General features: G+C 41.7%; 1 pseudogene across 1 annotated transcript; it reads left to right on the top strand.

Annotated features, from left to right (window-relative positions):
• Window positions 1-1034: 1034 nt before the first annotated feature.
• Window positions 1035-8919, top strand: LOC117272096 (uncharacterized; annotated as a pseudogene). Its single transcript, XR_013492385.1, has 2 exons — window positions 1035-1149; window positions 2598-8919. The product of XR_013492385.1 is annotated as an uncharacterized LOC117272096 (transcript).
• Window positions 8920-17411: the final 8492 nt, after the last annotated feature.

Raw genomic sequence — 17411 nt, forward strand, 5'->3', positions numbered from 1 at the left:
TGGACAGAAATACCAAAAAAAAGGCAAGTTAAAATGAAGTAGAATGATCTTTGAGGTACAATCAAATATTCAGTGTGCAGATGTAAGGTCTCAGTATCCTTTCAAACAAGTGTTTGTCAGATCGACATAAAAACTGTAAAGGTCTGAAATAAACTAAAGAGAAATGTTGTTATTGCATGGCATTAGACATTAGAGGTTGTGGGCTGATTTCAGTGTTTATTAAATTAATTTTAATTTTTTCTGTATGATTACTAAAATAACATAATAACATATTTTCCTAAACAACAATTTCAATGCAGGGCTTTTACAATAACAGAGTATTTTTACAGTGTGGTATAGTACTTTTACTTGAGTCGAGAATCTGAATACTTCCTCCATCACTGCTGCTGACACACATTTATCACAAATGTTTTGTGAGTGCTGGGTTTTCGATTTTCCTGCAACACCAGTACAAACACTCTGCAAAATCACATTTACTTTGATCAAGTTTGTTAAACAGTACATTGATTTCCCTACTGCAAAAGTTCTTCTTCTTCCAGCCCTCTCTTTGGTGCCATCTCTCCCATTCTTGTTCATGTTTCACAGTCTTTGCACACAGCACAACACCTGCCCTTATATAGTGTTTAGAGGACGTTACCTATGACTAAGTGGGACTGATCATTCAGCACAGCTGGGTCAGAGCAGATTTGGATGATTACGCATGTTTGGTGCATCTGAAATTGACTTCTCTCTTAACCGTAAAATTAAGAGAAAATATGAGAGAAATTGAAGAGACTATTGGTGCGTGAGGTCCACTGAGCTGAAACTCAACCAACTGATCCTTTGTGGAAGGTTGTAAATACAAGCTCAGACTGTGTCGGTTGTTTTAAATGGAAGTCTGTAAAATGATGTGAGCGTCATTGAGTGACAAAGGTCAAATTAAAGTGAAAATGTGAAGGTGGTTGGACATGATGCCAAATGTTCTTTAAACATCTGGCAAACAAACAGAGGAGGAGTCAGAGAAGTGAACTAACAAACTGTTGTCTATTTTGTCCAGTTCAGACTGAGCGATGGACTCTGAGGCCAGCGGGACGATGGAGGTGGCGGCGCTCGGTCGGCCTTTCAGCCTCGGGATGTTGTACGACTGCCGCAAAGACTCACTCGTCCCTGGTGAGGATTCACATGTAAAGATGCTTAATGCAGCCGGGCGCCTAACTGTACAGGGAACAAGAGCTTGATAATTGCAGAGCGAAGTTACACGTCTTCCCTCCTTTGTTCTCAAACGTTTCTGCCTCAATATCCTGTTTCTGGCAGCAGAAGGCGTCAAAATAAAAGTCCCATACGATCAGAAGGAAAAAGGGACCACCAAAATAAAGTCTAACAGGAAGTCATTTTAACCTCAGCTTCAAACTGATTGACAGGCCTTAATTTACCTTTTGAAGTCATTTACAGTTTGTGTCATACAAACACAGCTGTTCCTCAAACAAACTGATGAGGTGATCCTCTCTTTACTCTGTCCAAAAGTGCCATTTCAACCTGGACTGGGCTGGATCAAACTACAGGGCCAGTTCTGGACACAAACTCATGGCAAAAGTCCATGACCGACTCTGCTTCCTGTTTCAAATTAAAAGCCCTCTAGTTTTTCATACCCAGTCCAGCTACATACTAGGTTTTGACCTAGTCTTGTTGATTTTGTGGCCTTAACTCAAACTCATCAGCAGCCTCCATTGCTGGGTAGGGCTGCAACGATGAGTCGACTAATCGAAGAAATAATCAACAGATTAGTCGACAATGAAAATAATCGTTAGTTGCAGCCCCGTTGCTGGGTTAGTTTAGTGGGAGGAGACCGTGGAAATTAGAGGAAGATTTCTCATTAAACTTAGTGCTGGTTGGTGGACCGGATAAACACTGAATTTAACACTGACTCATGTTCACTCCACAACTCCACCAGTTTGTTCTCCTTTTCCACAGTCCAAGACAACCCAGACTTGTTTATGTTCCATCACCTCCCTGGAGTCCCCTCCATTTTTATGGTGTACCCAGTTTGCTGCTTCCTGTTTGGTGCAGCAGAGAGCGCAGTAATTGGTTGTTACGCTAACATTTTCGTCATGTCTCATCTCATCAACAAAATGAAACATAGACTTCGTCTTAGTTTTTATTATCATGACATATTTTCTGCTTGTCATCGTCTCGTTTTCGTGACGGAAAAAAGGTTGTTGATGAAAAGTTGTCGTCAGTGAAATTAACACTGGGTTGTTGATAGTGTTCGTGTCATTGAACTTCACTATTTCCATGAGCCAAGTTTAAAAACTTACAATAATATTAAACATGTTTAATTTTGATGGAATGTCAAGGCCAGAAAAAGATTTGACTTCAGACAGCTCGTACTGAGTTTTATCACCACCTTACACCAAATGATCAAGATCATGAACACGCACGCCAACTGAGGAAAAACTCATGATTTTATTCCATCACTGGAAATTCGTCTGACAGAGTAAAGTCCTGGAAAAATTGTTTGGTGTAAGGCTGGCATTATCTGTGTTGTAGGATGTAGTAACGAATTCTCCTGTCAGGCTGGTTCTGGAAGCTGAACTTGATTTTTGCTTCTTTCTTTTTAGGAATGACATTGTGGGACCGTGATGACCTGAGAAATCATATTGGAGAAAGACCACAGAGCTATATTGATTATGACATTGTTGCATCTGAATCAATTGCAGATAAATCATCAGCACTAAATGTTGAAGCATCCCTGAAGGCGAGTTTCTTAAGTGGACTGGTGGAGGTTGGAGGATCGGCCAAATACCTGAACGATAGTAAGACTTCCAAAAATCAGGCCAGAGTAACACTGAAGTACAAAGCTACCACAAGGTTCCAGGAACTGTCCCTGAATCATCTTGGAAGAGACAATGTGAAGCATCCGTATGTCTTTGATAAAGGATTAGCAACACATGTAGTCACAGCTATTCTTTATGGGGCACAAGCCTTCTTTGTCTTTGACCGTGAAGTGTCCAAAAAGGAAGACCAACAAGACATTGAGGGCAACTTGAAGGTGATGATCAAGAAGATTCCCAAAATTGCAATAGAGGGTGAAGGTTCACTGAAAATGGAAGACAAGGACAGAGAAAATGTTGAGAAATTCTCCTGCAGATTCTTTGGAGACTTTTCCCTTCAGAAGCCTCCTACATCCTTTCAGGATGCGGTAGAGGTCTACCAAAGTCTGCCAAAATTGTTGGGAGCCAACGGAGAAAATGCCGTACCAGTGAAGGTCTGGCTGTTGCCACTGACGAGTTTAGATTCTTCTGCTGCAAAACTCGTGCGTCAGATAAGTATAAGATTAGTTCATGAATCACAGAGTGTCCTGGAGGACTTCAGTGAGCTGGAAATGAGGTGCAATGATGCGCTGAGAATCACCACTGCACAGCAGTTCTCACAGATCAGCAAGAAGATTAAAACTTTTAAAGAAATGTGCTCAGAGTTCAAGCTGGAATTCCAACGAACCTTGGCAAAGAAACTTCCATCAATCCGAGGAGGAGGAGAAGAGGAGGCTGAGCTTGCAGAGATCCTGAAGAAGAGACATTCTTCTCCTTTCAACAGCAAAGACCTCAACAAGTGGATGAACTGTAAAGAGAGAGAAATCTACACATTAAAGTCTTTCACCAACATGATGAAAAACACCAAGATCGTCTCCTCTCAAACAGACCTATACAAAGAAATTCACAGTGCAGAGCATGCAGTGTGTTTTGTTTTCACCTCACTGGGAAGTGCCGAACCCTTCCTCTCAGCTTTATCAAACTACTTAACAGAAACACCCAAACCAGACGAACCTCGAGATGCACATACTGATGATGTAGAGAGAGAACTATGGTATGCCTCAAAAGAAGTAGTAGATAAAATGAGGCATAAAGCAAAGCTCTTCAGTGACTTCGCAGAGGCCAACAAGGAGAACAAGAACATTAAGTTCTTGACAGTTGGTTCAACAAATGAGACACAGAAAGGTTCAAGCATCTACCTTTATAAAGACGGCTTTTCAGTCAGTGAGAACTTTGAGCTGCCTTCAAAGCCTGAAACAGTGACAGTCACTGAAACAAACCACAACAGTGTGACAATGAAGATTTCTCCACCAAAGTTTGGAGCAGAGAACATCACCTCCTACTCTGTTGAGTACTGTGTCAGTGGAGATGATGGATGGAAACAGAAGACAGCATCAGAAGCTGAAGAAGTCACAGTGAGTGATCTGAGTCCTAACACAGAGTACATGTTCAGGTGCAGAGCAGTGACCTCAGCAGGTGTTGGACCAGCCAATGAAGTCAGTGGTTCCATTAAAACCTTACCCTGCAGCCCTCCTGGAAAAATGCAATCATACTCAAGTGAGATATCAGTCAGCTGGGAGAAACCTGCTGAGGTTGGACAGAATGTCCACATTTTGAGCTACATCGTGGAGTACGCCAAAAAAGACAACAGTCTGAAAGAGGAAGATCTCCAATGGAGCCAAAAGATGGCAGGAGCTGAGAGGGTGATCATTTCAGGTCTTCAGCCAGAGACAGAATATGTTGTCAGGGTCAGATGTGATTGTGGTGAAGCTGGAGGAAGCAAAGAAAGCCTCACTGTTACTGTCTGTACATTAACATGCACACTCAAAGAATCCCTCAAATGTACAAGTGTAAAGATAAGTTCTGAATCTCCCTCAGTTTACAAACTGCCTCTGGATGAAGAAGAAATGGACATAGATGGATGCAGAACATTCACTTTTGGCAAAGAAAGCATGAGGCAAAATCGCACTGTTTTACTTTTTGGAGAGACCGGATCAGGGCAGTCCACTCTGATCAATGCAATGATCAACTACATTGTTGGTGTAGACTGGGAGGACAGTTTCAGATTCAAACTAATTGATGAGGATCAGTCGAGATCACAAGCTGAAAGCCAGACCTCTGAAGTCACTGTGTACAAACTCAACCACCAGGAGGGGTTTAAAATAGAGCACTCACTGACCATTGTTGACGTCCATGAGTTTGACTATGACACAAAACGAATCAAAGAGATAACAGAGCAGCTGCATAATCTCTTATCTGCTGAGCATGGTGTTAGTGAAATAGACACTTTGTGTTTTGTTTCTCCGAATACTTTTTACCAACCTGACATCATTACAGAAAAAAGGGTTTGCTGCTGTGTTTTCATTCTTTGGCGACAATGTGGTAGAGAACATCCGGGTTCTGATACCAGTTTCAAGTGATACAAGTTTCTTTAACTCAGATTGGGACATTCAAAGGGCACTCCAATATTCAGGTTTCAGCTGTCCTGAAGTAGAAGACGAGCTGCAAACTCACTTCAGATTCGATAATGCAGTGTGGTTTGCACAGAACCAATCATCTGCAGCAGATAGCATGAGTGGGGATGGCAAACATGAAGATGAAGATAAGAGATTTGATCCAGCGTGTTGGAACGAGGAGATAGAAAGCATGAAGACGTTCTTTGCTGCGTTGAATGTCATGGAAACCAAAAGCTTGAGGATGACAGAAGGGGACCTCAGAGAAAGAAAGCAGCTCCAGAATTCATATGAAAATTTGCAGAAGCAGGTGAAAGTTGGATTCGCCAAGCTGAAGGAGATAGAAGAAACAACTGAAACACTTAAAGAGCATGAGGCACAGATCGACAGACAACATTACTTTGAGTTTGAAGGCACTGTCATAAAGCCCTTCAAAGAAGATATTTCTGGCACTGGAAATTACATCACCAACTGTCAGGAATGTCGTTTCACCTGCCATTATCCCTGTTCAAGACCCAATGATGCAGATAAAGAAGAGTGTTCTGCAATGGGACCAGATGGAAAATGTACTCAGTGTCCAGGCAAATGTTACTGGGATGTACATTTTAACCAGAAGTACAGATGGGGGTATAAGGAGGTTAAAGAAAAACGAACAGTAAAAGAGCTGAAGAAGAAGTACCTAAAAGCTCCACAGGCGAAGGCACCTGTTCAGGCATTGATTGAACAACTGAGGGCCGAATATGATGATGTGCACACTGAAGTGGTGAAATTTATGGAGATGTCTGCTCAGTGTCTAAACAGACTTAAAGAGATAGCACTGAAGCCAGATCCTCTCTTCACTTCAGAGTTCATTGACATGCTTATTGAGGGAGAGAAATCTGAGGCCAAGCCAGGCTGGAAGCAACGAGTTCAGTCCCTGATGGCCATGAGAGAAAAAGCAGACATCATGGCTAAACTAGGAAGAGGAGAGAAACTCTCCCAGAGTCAACCTACTGATTTCAAGCGTTCCAGTACCAGCCATGACAACAACGAGACGAATACCAAGAGACCAAGACTACAATGATACCAACACTGACGCCAGCAAAAACCAGGACAACAGCAACTGATAACAACCAAGAAAAACACAAGATCAACAGTAGTGCTGACCGAGACGAGGCAGAGACAGATACCAACCAACCAAGACAAGAATGAGCACGATTCTAGGCCAAGAAGAAACTGAGCCGTATGCCAACCGAGGCCAAAAGGAGACCAAGACCGATTCTACGACCCCAGTGCCAAAAAAAAGTTGTGACACTGTAAAACGTAACAAAAACAACAACAATGCAAAGATTTACAAATTCTTTTTTCAGTTGAATACAGTTCAGAGACCAGATATTTAATTTTCATTTGATAAACTTTATTGTTTTTCTGTAAATATATCCTGAATTTAATGTCTGCATTCTTACGTTCCAAAACAGTTGCTACAGGAGCATGTTTACCTCTGTGTGACATCATCACCTTTTCTTTGACTAACACTCAGCAAGTGTTTGGGAACTGAGGACACTAACTGTTGAAGTTTATCCAACTTCAGTGTCTCAACAGTCCGAGGTCGATGCTTCATCATGTTCCACACGTGTTCAGTGGGAGACAGGTGTGAACTGCTGGCAGGTCAGTCTGGTACCTGCACTCTGTCACTACGAAGACACGCTGTTGTAACACCCGCAAAATGTGTCTCATTGTCTCGCTGGAATAAGATGGGACGTCCCTGAAAAAGACGTCGTCTGCATGGCAGCATATGTTGCTCCAAAACCTGTATGTACATTTCAGCATTCATAGTGCCTTCACAGATGTGAAGTTACCCATGATGCACCTCTCCATCCCATCTGCTGGCTTTGAACTTTGAGCTGGTAACAGTCTGGATGGTCCATGATGGACTGGTCAGACCATTTTGTGTCAGTCCATCTCAGGTGAGCTCGGGCTCAGAGAAGTGGGCGGAGCATGGTAGAGTCTGAACTGCCATTGGTCGATGCAGTGATGTGTTTACTGACAGAGGTTTTCCAAAGTGTTCCTGAACCCGTGTAGTAATATCCTTTATACCTTTATACAGTCATGTTGGTTTTTAATGGAGAGCAGTGTGAGGGGTCAAAGTTCACGGACATTAATGTTGGTTTTCAGCCTTACTTCTTACATGCAGAGATTTCTGCAGATTCTCTGAAACTTTCGATGCTATTGTGCATTGTAGATGTGAAATTTCTAAAAAGGTTTCTAAGTTTCTAAAACTCGAACTGTTGAAATATTTGCCCACATAGTTTGTCACAAAGCGGGGAACCTTGTGGCATCGTTGCTTGTGAACAAATGAGCCTTTCGAGGATGCCTCTTTCATACCCAGTAATGACACTCCAATCTGTTACCAGTTAACCTGTTTACCTGCTGATGTTCCAAACAGGTGTTCACAACTTTCCCAGTCCTCTGTTGCTCCTGTACCAACTTTATTATAACATGTTGCAGCCATCACATTCAGAATGAGTGTGTATTTACAAAGAAATAAAAACAAAACTATGAAGTTCATCAGTTTGAACATTAAATATCTTGTCTGGGGACAATATTCAAATCAATATAGGTCAAAAGGATTTGTAAATCATTGCATTCTGTTTATATATATACAGTGTTACAACTTCTGACTTATAACTTTTGAAACCCAGGTTGTAATATGAACAAAGACCGAGGGGCTTATACCGCCACCTGGCACAAGTAAGAACACAGCAAGATCAGTGCCAATCAAGACGAGAACAATATCAGCCAAGACCTGAACAGATACCACACAGACAAACAGGACAGAGAGTTCTGTCTTTAGACAGACTCAGAACTGAGACACCGAAACTTAAATTACTTTGACCAAGAAAAGCTCAATCATATGTTCCTGAGACAAAGAGTGAGACTGCTCTCAGTTTTCTTTTGGACAAACATATTCCTGCGGGATTTACTTCCATGTGCTGTTTACCAAAATGGAAAACACAGATTTACCATGTGGTGATAAATGTTGAAGCGTGACCACATTTTGTGCTGGAACCATTCACTTCCTGACACCAGTAACACCAGTAACACCGATGTAAAAGTTTAAATCCACAGCTTGATTAACTCCACAAACCTGAGCAGTGAAAATGTGATAGTGATTTTTGTTTTCTATTATGACCACATTGCTTTCTTTTAAAGGTTTAGATATATATAGTGTTCAGGATGTGTTTTTGAACAGGACTATCAGGATCTCAAGTTTTTATGTACTTACTTACTCTTTGAGTTTTGAAAAAAAATAGAATGAATGTGAATAATGAAGATGAAGTTATTATATTGACCTGTATTGAATTCCATGTTGCAGTGATAAGGCGGCTCCTACTGAGTGATGAAGAAAAAATTAAATGATAAATAATGAATAAGGAAAATTTTAAAGTAACATACATGTTAATCAGAAGTACAAATGAAGGAGCTGAAAGGAAAGTACCTGAAAGCCTCAGAGGCTCAGACACTAATAACTTTGTTGATGTTTCACATAAAGGTTTAAATATATTTCAGTTCCATTATATTGTTCTTATATTTTACTCTGTGTTTGATTTTAACATTTTTATCTACTATTTCCACTCCACTGAGAGATGGAGAAATCATTAAATGATGAACAATAAATAAATGTTATTCTGACTCAAGTGTTGTCTGTTGTCCTCTGATGTGTCAGTGTGGCCTTCTTTACCTTCTGCACCTTCGTTTTCTCTTCCAGGACCTTCCAGGTCAGTCGTTAGAGAGTGTTGCATGGATGACGTTACAGAAGTTAACTTCTCACCAGTTCACTCGTCCAACATCCAAGGGTATTTTTCAGTTGAATTTTGGTTTAGTGCAGAAAATAAACACTGTGGTGAATTAATGTTTATGATACTTACACGTTTTGTTCAGTAAGATAATCCTCACTAATGGACACCGCTTTATGAATATTGAAGCCTTAATGCAACCACCAGAAGTAAAAAGCTAACGTAAGACGATAGATGAACGACTTCGTGGTAACATGATTTAACGTCACCACCACAGCGAGGCTGTAAAGTCGTGTTCGCCATGATGACGTTCTGTCGTCTCATTTAGCTTCTTGTTACACCATCTTAGCACCAGATGAAAAACCTCCTGTTGTGACCTTTGACCTCTGTTTTGGTCATCCGTACCATTTGTTTAATTTTTGTTGGTTTGATAGTGTTGAGCATACTTGTGCGGTGGTGTCTGCAGTTACACCTCCAAAACACTAGTCAGCGGCAGAGTTTCTGTGAAGTGCTGTAAAGTTTAGTCGATTCAAAACACACATTAAACACACATTAAACACACATTAAACACACATTAAACACACATTAAACATGGCTTTGGCCCCTCAGCGTTTTTGGTGTATTTTTCCTGCCTTTACGTTTAAGCTCATATCACAGTCATTATAAAGGCTACATACACATGCTATATCTTGTTTTTTTCAGGACAATCGGTGCTAACCAGATTTGCCATCATTCCATGTCCTTCTATGTGCCTGTATTTTATATTAATTTTTATATCAATGAAAAAAACAAATCCGTGTTACTAAATTCTTACATGTTTACATGTATCTCACCATAGCAAGTTGGATAAAGACATATTCTGCCATATATGAAGAGGGGAGACTCTCTGGAATCTGGCAATATAAGAACCATGATGGTGGGACAGTCTGTCACTTCACAGCTGTCCAAAACATGTGGTTTGTGCCAGGCGGACATGATTGCCAGTATTTTTTCATTATTGCAAGAAATTCCATTGACTCATTCACAAGTCAAAAATGTGTTTTATCTAAAAGAAACATGCAATATTTACATCTAAGATCATAGAAAAACAGTAATATTATTCCTCACTATATGAAGTGACTGATAACAAGATCTGTATAATGGGTTGTAAAGAAATTCGTCATGTTTTTATGTTGTAGACAATTGATCTGTATTTACAGCATGATGGGATGACAGCACAATGATGTGTGTGGTATCATTGGAAAGCTCTGCTCCTGCGCTTTCATGTGATATGTGTAGCATTTCTGTGCGACCCTGCATTCGCGAGTAATCCATCCAAGAGAGAGCTGTATGAAAGCTTTGTTATACATCATTTTAGTGTAAATTTATCGAGGTTTTTTCGCTGTGAAAACATTGGACTACCGACAAGTGATTGGTCTTGTCAGAAAGCTACAGTTTTGCTGGTTCACATGATATGCGTGGCTTCTTGCTATGACAAACGGTCGCAGAGAAACTCAAAAGAGAAGAACAGGTGTGAATTTGGATGCACTATGCATCGTTCAGGCCCACAGGGTTAAAGCCTTTGGAAACACAGCTTGAAATAGTAAAAATGCATATATTATATCAAAGTCTCATTAATCATCCACAAAAGTCTGAGTGAAAATAAACATTCATAACTATTAGAAAACCTGGTTTAAAACCAGCTCATTTTGCTGTTTAGACCACTTGCCAGGACAGAGTGGACGTGGCAGATAATACTCTGATTGACATCTCCCTGGCTCAGCAATGGCTGCCACAAATTTAATCCAGCCGTACATGTTTGAGCCCTCTAACTGTGCTTTCACACCAAACGTGATGGACGCAATGAACGCCACAAGTTTCCATTCAAAATCAATGTAAATGACGCAATGACACGCGATGTCGCTTCGGGCGACGCGTTGGGATGGAGCGCCTGTAGTTGGTGTCCAGGCGGGAGATCCTCGCACCGATACGGGCCAACAGGTCCTCAAACTGGGCCAGCGTCAGCCTGAAGTACCGCTGGAAACGACCCTCATCCAGACGCAGCTCTTGCAGGAGGTGATGATATTCACCCAGCTGTGTGTGTTTCTTGAGGATATTGGTGTGAATGCACAGTAATGATTCAGAGGACGAAGCAGAAGCCCTGCCAGCTGAAAATGATTCCTTTCAGGTGGTCACTGAATGGTCAAAATGTTTTCAAATGTTTCAAACACAAATCAGCTTCACTATAACTCGCAGCATTCACAGACAAACACTTGTCTTTATCTGGACACATTTTCCCACAAATACAACATGCTAACGTTATTAGCACAAGCCTATGGCATTTTACATTGTATAAATTAGCCTAGCAGCTAGCAGACTTCTCCTCTACTCATATGAAGCCAGGGACAACAGCAACATTTAACAAAGGTAACGTTACACAGTTCAGCTCCATTACAGCTCACAAGGTTCACTGACAAAACAACTGTCTGATACTAAACACGTTTTTCCAAACAAATACAACATGCTAACGTTATTAGCACAAGCCTATGGCATTTTACACTGTATAAATTAGCCTAGCAGCTAGCAGAGATTTCCTCTGCTCATATTTCAGCCAGGATAAATCACACACAGTGTGTGGAGGCTTTATTGTCTTCACAATTTATTGTTTCTTATCTGTGAAATTAAAGTAAATCAAAGCTTTGTTTCCACTGAGGGAAATGGTTTCAGCTCACAGAGACAGACAGGAGGTCTGCGTCACTGTGACACTGTGGAGTTACATTTCTGGGGAGGTGCACGTCAGGCTACAGCATTGGGTAAGTATAAATTCCACCTCAGGTGACTACATCAGTCTCCATTTAGTTGCTGCATGACTGAAGCTAATGTGCAGTTCAGGATTTTGAAGTTTGAGAATATACTATGTGCCTGTGAGTATTTCTAGTATCTAGTATTTCTAGTTATCTTGTGAAAGATAACTGGATGATGAATGTGTCCTTTTTGAGTTTTTCCTTCAAAGACTTAAATTATGTTCAGCAGAGCTATTTTTTGCTTATTTATGCTAGGCTGATAAGATAGCTTCCTCATTAAGAAGTGGTTATTGTAGAGGTTCACTTAAAATTGAATCAATATTGCCTACCTGGAAACACTGTATTTAATTTCCTTAATGTTTTTATCATTGTTTTGTTTGACAATGTGGTTAAAATAGAATTACTCCAGTGAACGTATACGTACCTGTAACATAAAAAGGAAGCAATAATCGTATTTTTATTTGTATATTGTGTTTCAGTTTTACAAAGAAAAGAGAATCAATGAAACAAATGAAGCAGGAAGGACAAGGATCTAAGTAAAGAATCTGAACTCATCCAGGCCTCAAGTCTTTATCGGATCTGTCTAGTTTGGCAATGACTCGTTAGGCGAGGACAGAATAACCTCGACTCACCGATCAATTAACGATGACGCAATAAACGTTGTGTTTGATTTCAGATGACGCTCAGGGAACAAATCCACAGATTTGACCCCCTTTGTTTCAGACCGTCTCTGCTCTGTGTGAAGCAGGTTTAGTGGCATTCAGGTGACAGTGGGATAAACGGACGCTGCTCGCCGTCGATCTGCAGGCCGGACTGGAGACGGAGAGACAGAGAGACGGGGCAGGAGAGGAACAACGGCGTGATTCTGGGCGACAAAAGCTCCGTTGTTGAAGCTCCGACACGCTGATTCATCGGTGTGACGGCAGGTCAGCTGACAGAGGGAACGCTTATTTAACAACACACACTCAGCCCTAACAGCGTCCTCTGTAACTGTAGAGCCAGCACACACACACACACACACACACACACACACTCGGTGGAATAGTTTTTGTCAAGACACACTGTTGTACCATTGTGGTTCGGATGAGACAATGCAAAGACTGTGTCTACTGTGTGTGTGTGTGTACTTGTACATCTGTCTTTCTGAGGACTAGTGTTAGACCCTGAGAGTGCGGACATTTTTGGAAAGTGAGGACATTTTGCTCGATCCTCGCCTTCACACAGACGTTAACAGGCCTGTCTGAGGGTCAGACTTGGTTTTTTCGAGGCCCTCTTTTCGTACTTGTATTTTGGGTTTCTACTAGAACATGTTCGCATCCTTTCATGTTCTAAACACACTTTATTTTCCTCACACTGTGCTGGAGCGCCTGTATTTACCTTCTGTCTGGCACGCTGTGTTTTAGCGCCTGTCTCTTTAAAACACCTCCCTGTAAAAGCCCAGTGGGCTCTCATTGGTCAGTGTTTTCAGGTCTTCCACATCTTGGTGTCTCTGCACCGTCATTGCAGCAGTGGAATGACTTACGCTTGGTCCACACTGGACTTGGCGCAGCGCCGAGTGCCCTGGCCAGCTTGCGATCTGTGTCGATTATTCCGGCGTCTCAATTTTACGTCTGTTTGCCGATCCCTGTGAACATAATATCTCAATAACGCCTGAATGGAATTTCTTCAGATTTGGCACAAATGTCCACTTGGACTCAAAGATGAATTGACTGGTTTTTGATGATCAAAGGTCAAAGGTCACTCTGAGCATGTCTGTCTCATTTTTGTAAATGTGAGCGAATTTGTTCAAGTTTGGCACAGACACTTTCACTTAGACTCAACAATGAACTTATCAGATTTTTGTGGTTAGACGTCAAAGGTCACTGTGACCTTGTGTGTCTCATTCTGGTGAATAAAATTTCTTGAGAACGTCTTGAGGTAATTCCTTAAAATTTGGCACAAATGTTCACTTGGACGTAACAATTAACTGATTAGAATTTGGTGGTCAAAGGTCACTGTGACCTTGTGTGTCTCATTCTGGTGAATATGGTTTCTTAAGAACGTCTGAGGCCTTGAGTGAATTTGCTCAGATTTGGCACAAACAGTCGCTTGGATTCAACAATGAACTCATTAGAATTAGGTGGATGAAGGTGAAAGAAGCAGCTGCATGACAATTAAGATATCGGGATGCTTCCACGTCTAGCATTGTTATATTTCTTCCTGCAGAAATTTGTCCTGTTGTCTTCGCACATGGACACTTTTTTTGTGCCACCTAGTGGTACTAAAAGCACAATACACCAATCCATGTAAAAACAAAATGGCAGCCATCTTTGCCAAGTCAGTCAGCTCATCCTGACACAAAAGTGGACAAAACCTGATCACATTTTATGGTTGAAACTTCTTTATTTATGCTTAATAATGTTAGTAGTTTGATACGACAACAAATTTGATCAACTTTAGTAACGTTAAGAAACCAACACGCTGTTAATTAGGAAGGACACTGGGACTTTATTATCGTCTCTTTGAGGACATTTTCACAGGACGTGTACAGTTTCTACTCTTAAGATGCATGCAGTCATTTTCAAAACAAGCTCAAGCTGGTGAAACACTGCGTTCTACATTTATTTCCTTGTGCAACACAAACGTGGTTAGATTTAATTTGTTGAACAGGGAGATTTTTTTTATGATTGTTTTCACTCTGGTGTTTTTAAATGTGTTAAAATACGAATGTTTTTGTAAAAGTCAAATGTGCAAAAAAAAGGGTAGCAGTTCAGTGTACGAAACCTCTTGTACGCTGTAATTTTGAGAGGAACAGGCGGCGTGAGCCATTTTATTTGCACAAATTTAAAATACATTGTACGATCACTGTGTCACTTTATTATTTTATTGTACAATCTGCTTCTTCAGACTACGTCAGAGAGCTGCGGAAGATTTTCCATGAGATAGAGCATGAGCAGGTCGTCCACATGAGGTCACTTAACACCGCTGTCCTTTGCTAGTTAATCCAGACTTACGAAGGGTTTTCCATGAGGTGAATAAACCTGGCTGTTACCACCATCTACCAGCTCCGAGTGGTTCATTAGAGCAGAAGACGTCACACACAGGTCACATATGTGTGGCCTCGATTGTGTAGACAGTAGCCATATAACCAGGCTTGGTAAGGTTGATGTGTATGTTCGTAACAAACGACGGCTGCTGTCAGTTTTTGTCTTCTTCCACCCCGACCCAAACTGCTACACTCCAGTGGCATGTTTCCTAAAATTCCTTCAGTTTCTGCCCACCTTTGGCAGTTCCTTCAGGTGTTAAATCTAAGCCCTGAGTGAGCGCACCACAACACCTCGACGTAAACACAAGCGAGCCTTCAGACCTGCAGCAGCTGCAGCTCAGAGCGCTGCGTGTCAAACGTGTGGAGAGCAGGATTTATCCGTCCATCTGCATCAGAACCTGCAGTGTGTGAACGCTGCTGTCTGACGCTGTAATGTGATTACTGCACGTCATGTCAGTTTTCATCCCGATCTGGACAACATGCTCATAATTAATCTTGGCATAAATCTGGACTTTGGCAGCCTGAGCCTGTGACACATGTTGCAACACACACACACACACACACACACACACACACACACACCACAGCATACAGCTCAGACACTTGTCATAAGCATTAATGCGACCAGTCTGGCTCTTACTTACATCACACAACATCACATTTACTGAAACATAAAAACTTGTCAGCACAGAAATAAAATACACAATAAAATAGAATACACCATAGAAGTGAAATACAACAGTGCTGTGTACAAGTTTCAGGCAGGTGTGAAGAAATGCTGTGAAGTATTGTTTATTTTTATCAATGACAAAATGCAAAGTGAGCGAACAGAAGAGAAATCTAAATCAAATCAATATTTGCCTTCAACACAGCATCAGTTCTTCCAGGTGCACCTGCGCACAGTTTTTGGAGGAGCTCTGCAGGTAGGTTTTTCCAAACATCTTGGAGAACTAACCACAGATCTTCTGTGGATGTCGGCTGCCTCAGATCCGTCTGTCTCTTCATGTAATCCCAGACAGACCAGATGATGCTGAGCTCAGGGAGACTCCTTGTTGCTCTTGACGCTGAAGATAGTTCCTGATGACGCTGGCTGTATGTTCGGGGTCGTTGTCCTGCTGCAGAATGAATTTGGGGTCAATCAGACGCCTCCCTGTTGCATGACTGCATGATGGAGAAGTATCTGCCTGTATCTCTCAGCATTGAGGACACCATTAATCCTGACCAAACCCCCAAATCCATCTGCAGAAGTGCAGCCCCAAACCTGCAAAGGAACCTCCACCGTGCGTCACTGTCGCCTGCAGCCCTCCACATTTTGACTCATCAGTCCAGAGCACCTGCTGCCATCTCTCTGCACCCCACTTGCTGTGTTTTCCTGCAGAGTCGAGTCGCTCGGCCTTGTTTCCACGTCGGAGGTTTGGCTTTTTGGCCGCAGTTCTTCCATGAAGACAGTCGATGGGTGTACCTGGGTCCCACTGGTTTCTGCAGGACATCCTCTGATTTCAAAGGCAAGAAGCATCATGTGTCTTTCACCTGCTGCACTAAGTTAACAGATCGGGTGATTTAAACAGATTTTTTTTAAAAAAAAACACTGAATGTTTCACGTTAACAAAAAAGAAATCAGTGCTTTCCAACGCTCTCTTCACAGAAGGGCGAAAACGAACCATCTTGTAAGGAGCTAGCGTAGCGTAGCGTCCTCCCAATGTGTCTCACTGCAGCAGTGTTCTGGTTTTAGAGGTGTGAGGGACAGACAGCATGTTTCCTGTCCCGTCCCGTCGGCTGCCTTGTTGAGAACATTATATTAAACATTGTTTAAGATGTAGATTTTATTTTCCAGATGTGACAGGATAGCTCAACGAATTGTTTGGTTTGTAACGAAGTCCTTGCACCAAACGGTTCGATACAAATACGTGTGTTGTTACCAACGGAGTAGTTCCCTGATGTGAAGTGGAGCTTTAGCTGCCGGGCTAAAAGCACTTTCCCTCAACTGAATAGGGCAATTTTCTCTTATAGATGCCGTGGTGACATAATGAGATGTTTTTTTTTGTAAACAGGAGCCTCCGAATGAAACACGTCATGTTGGATGCAATAAAAAAATTAACAAGCGATACTTTATAGTTTTTTGTCGACATTTATGTAGAATCACAAATTACTTACAATCATAAATCACCTAAATCAGAGCACTGATTAAAAAGAGTTTCCTGCTGCATGACTAATGAGATTTTGGTTGCTTAGAGAAGGGTCAGAGGTCAGGCAGTGAACCCCCCGCTGCTGCACAAATCCATCCTTTGGTCACGATGAAGATGAAACGTCCTCCTCCTCCTCTTCCTCCTCCTCTTCCCTCTCTTCCTCCCTGTGTGTAACATCCCCTCTTTGTCTCTCTTTGTCTCTCATGTCGTCTCTCTCATGTGCTGATGCAAACCACTCGAAGCTCTGGCCCAGATTAAAGAGAGCAGTTCCGGTGAAAGGAGGAGGCCTTTATTTTTAGACGGTCATGTTTAATGAATGGCCTCGCCTTGAGTCTCAGGCTCGTCGTATTAAAGAAGAGAAGAAGAGATCTGCTCTGCTCTCACGCCATCAGTTACCTC

This window comes from Epinephelus lanceolatus, chromosome 12 (assembly GCF_041903045.1).
Source record: "Epinephelus lanceolatus isolate andai-2023 chromosome 12, ASM4190304v1, whole genome shotgun sequence".
NCBI classification, from domain to species: domain Eukaryota; kingdom Metazoa; phylum Chordata; class Actinopteri; order Perciformes; family Serranidae; genus Epinephelus; species Epinephelus lanceolatus.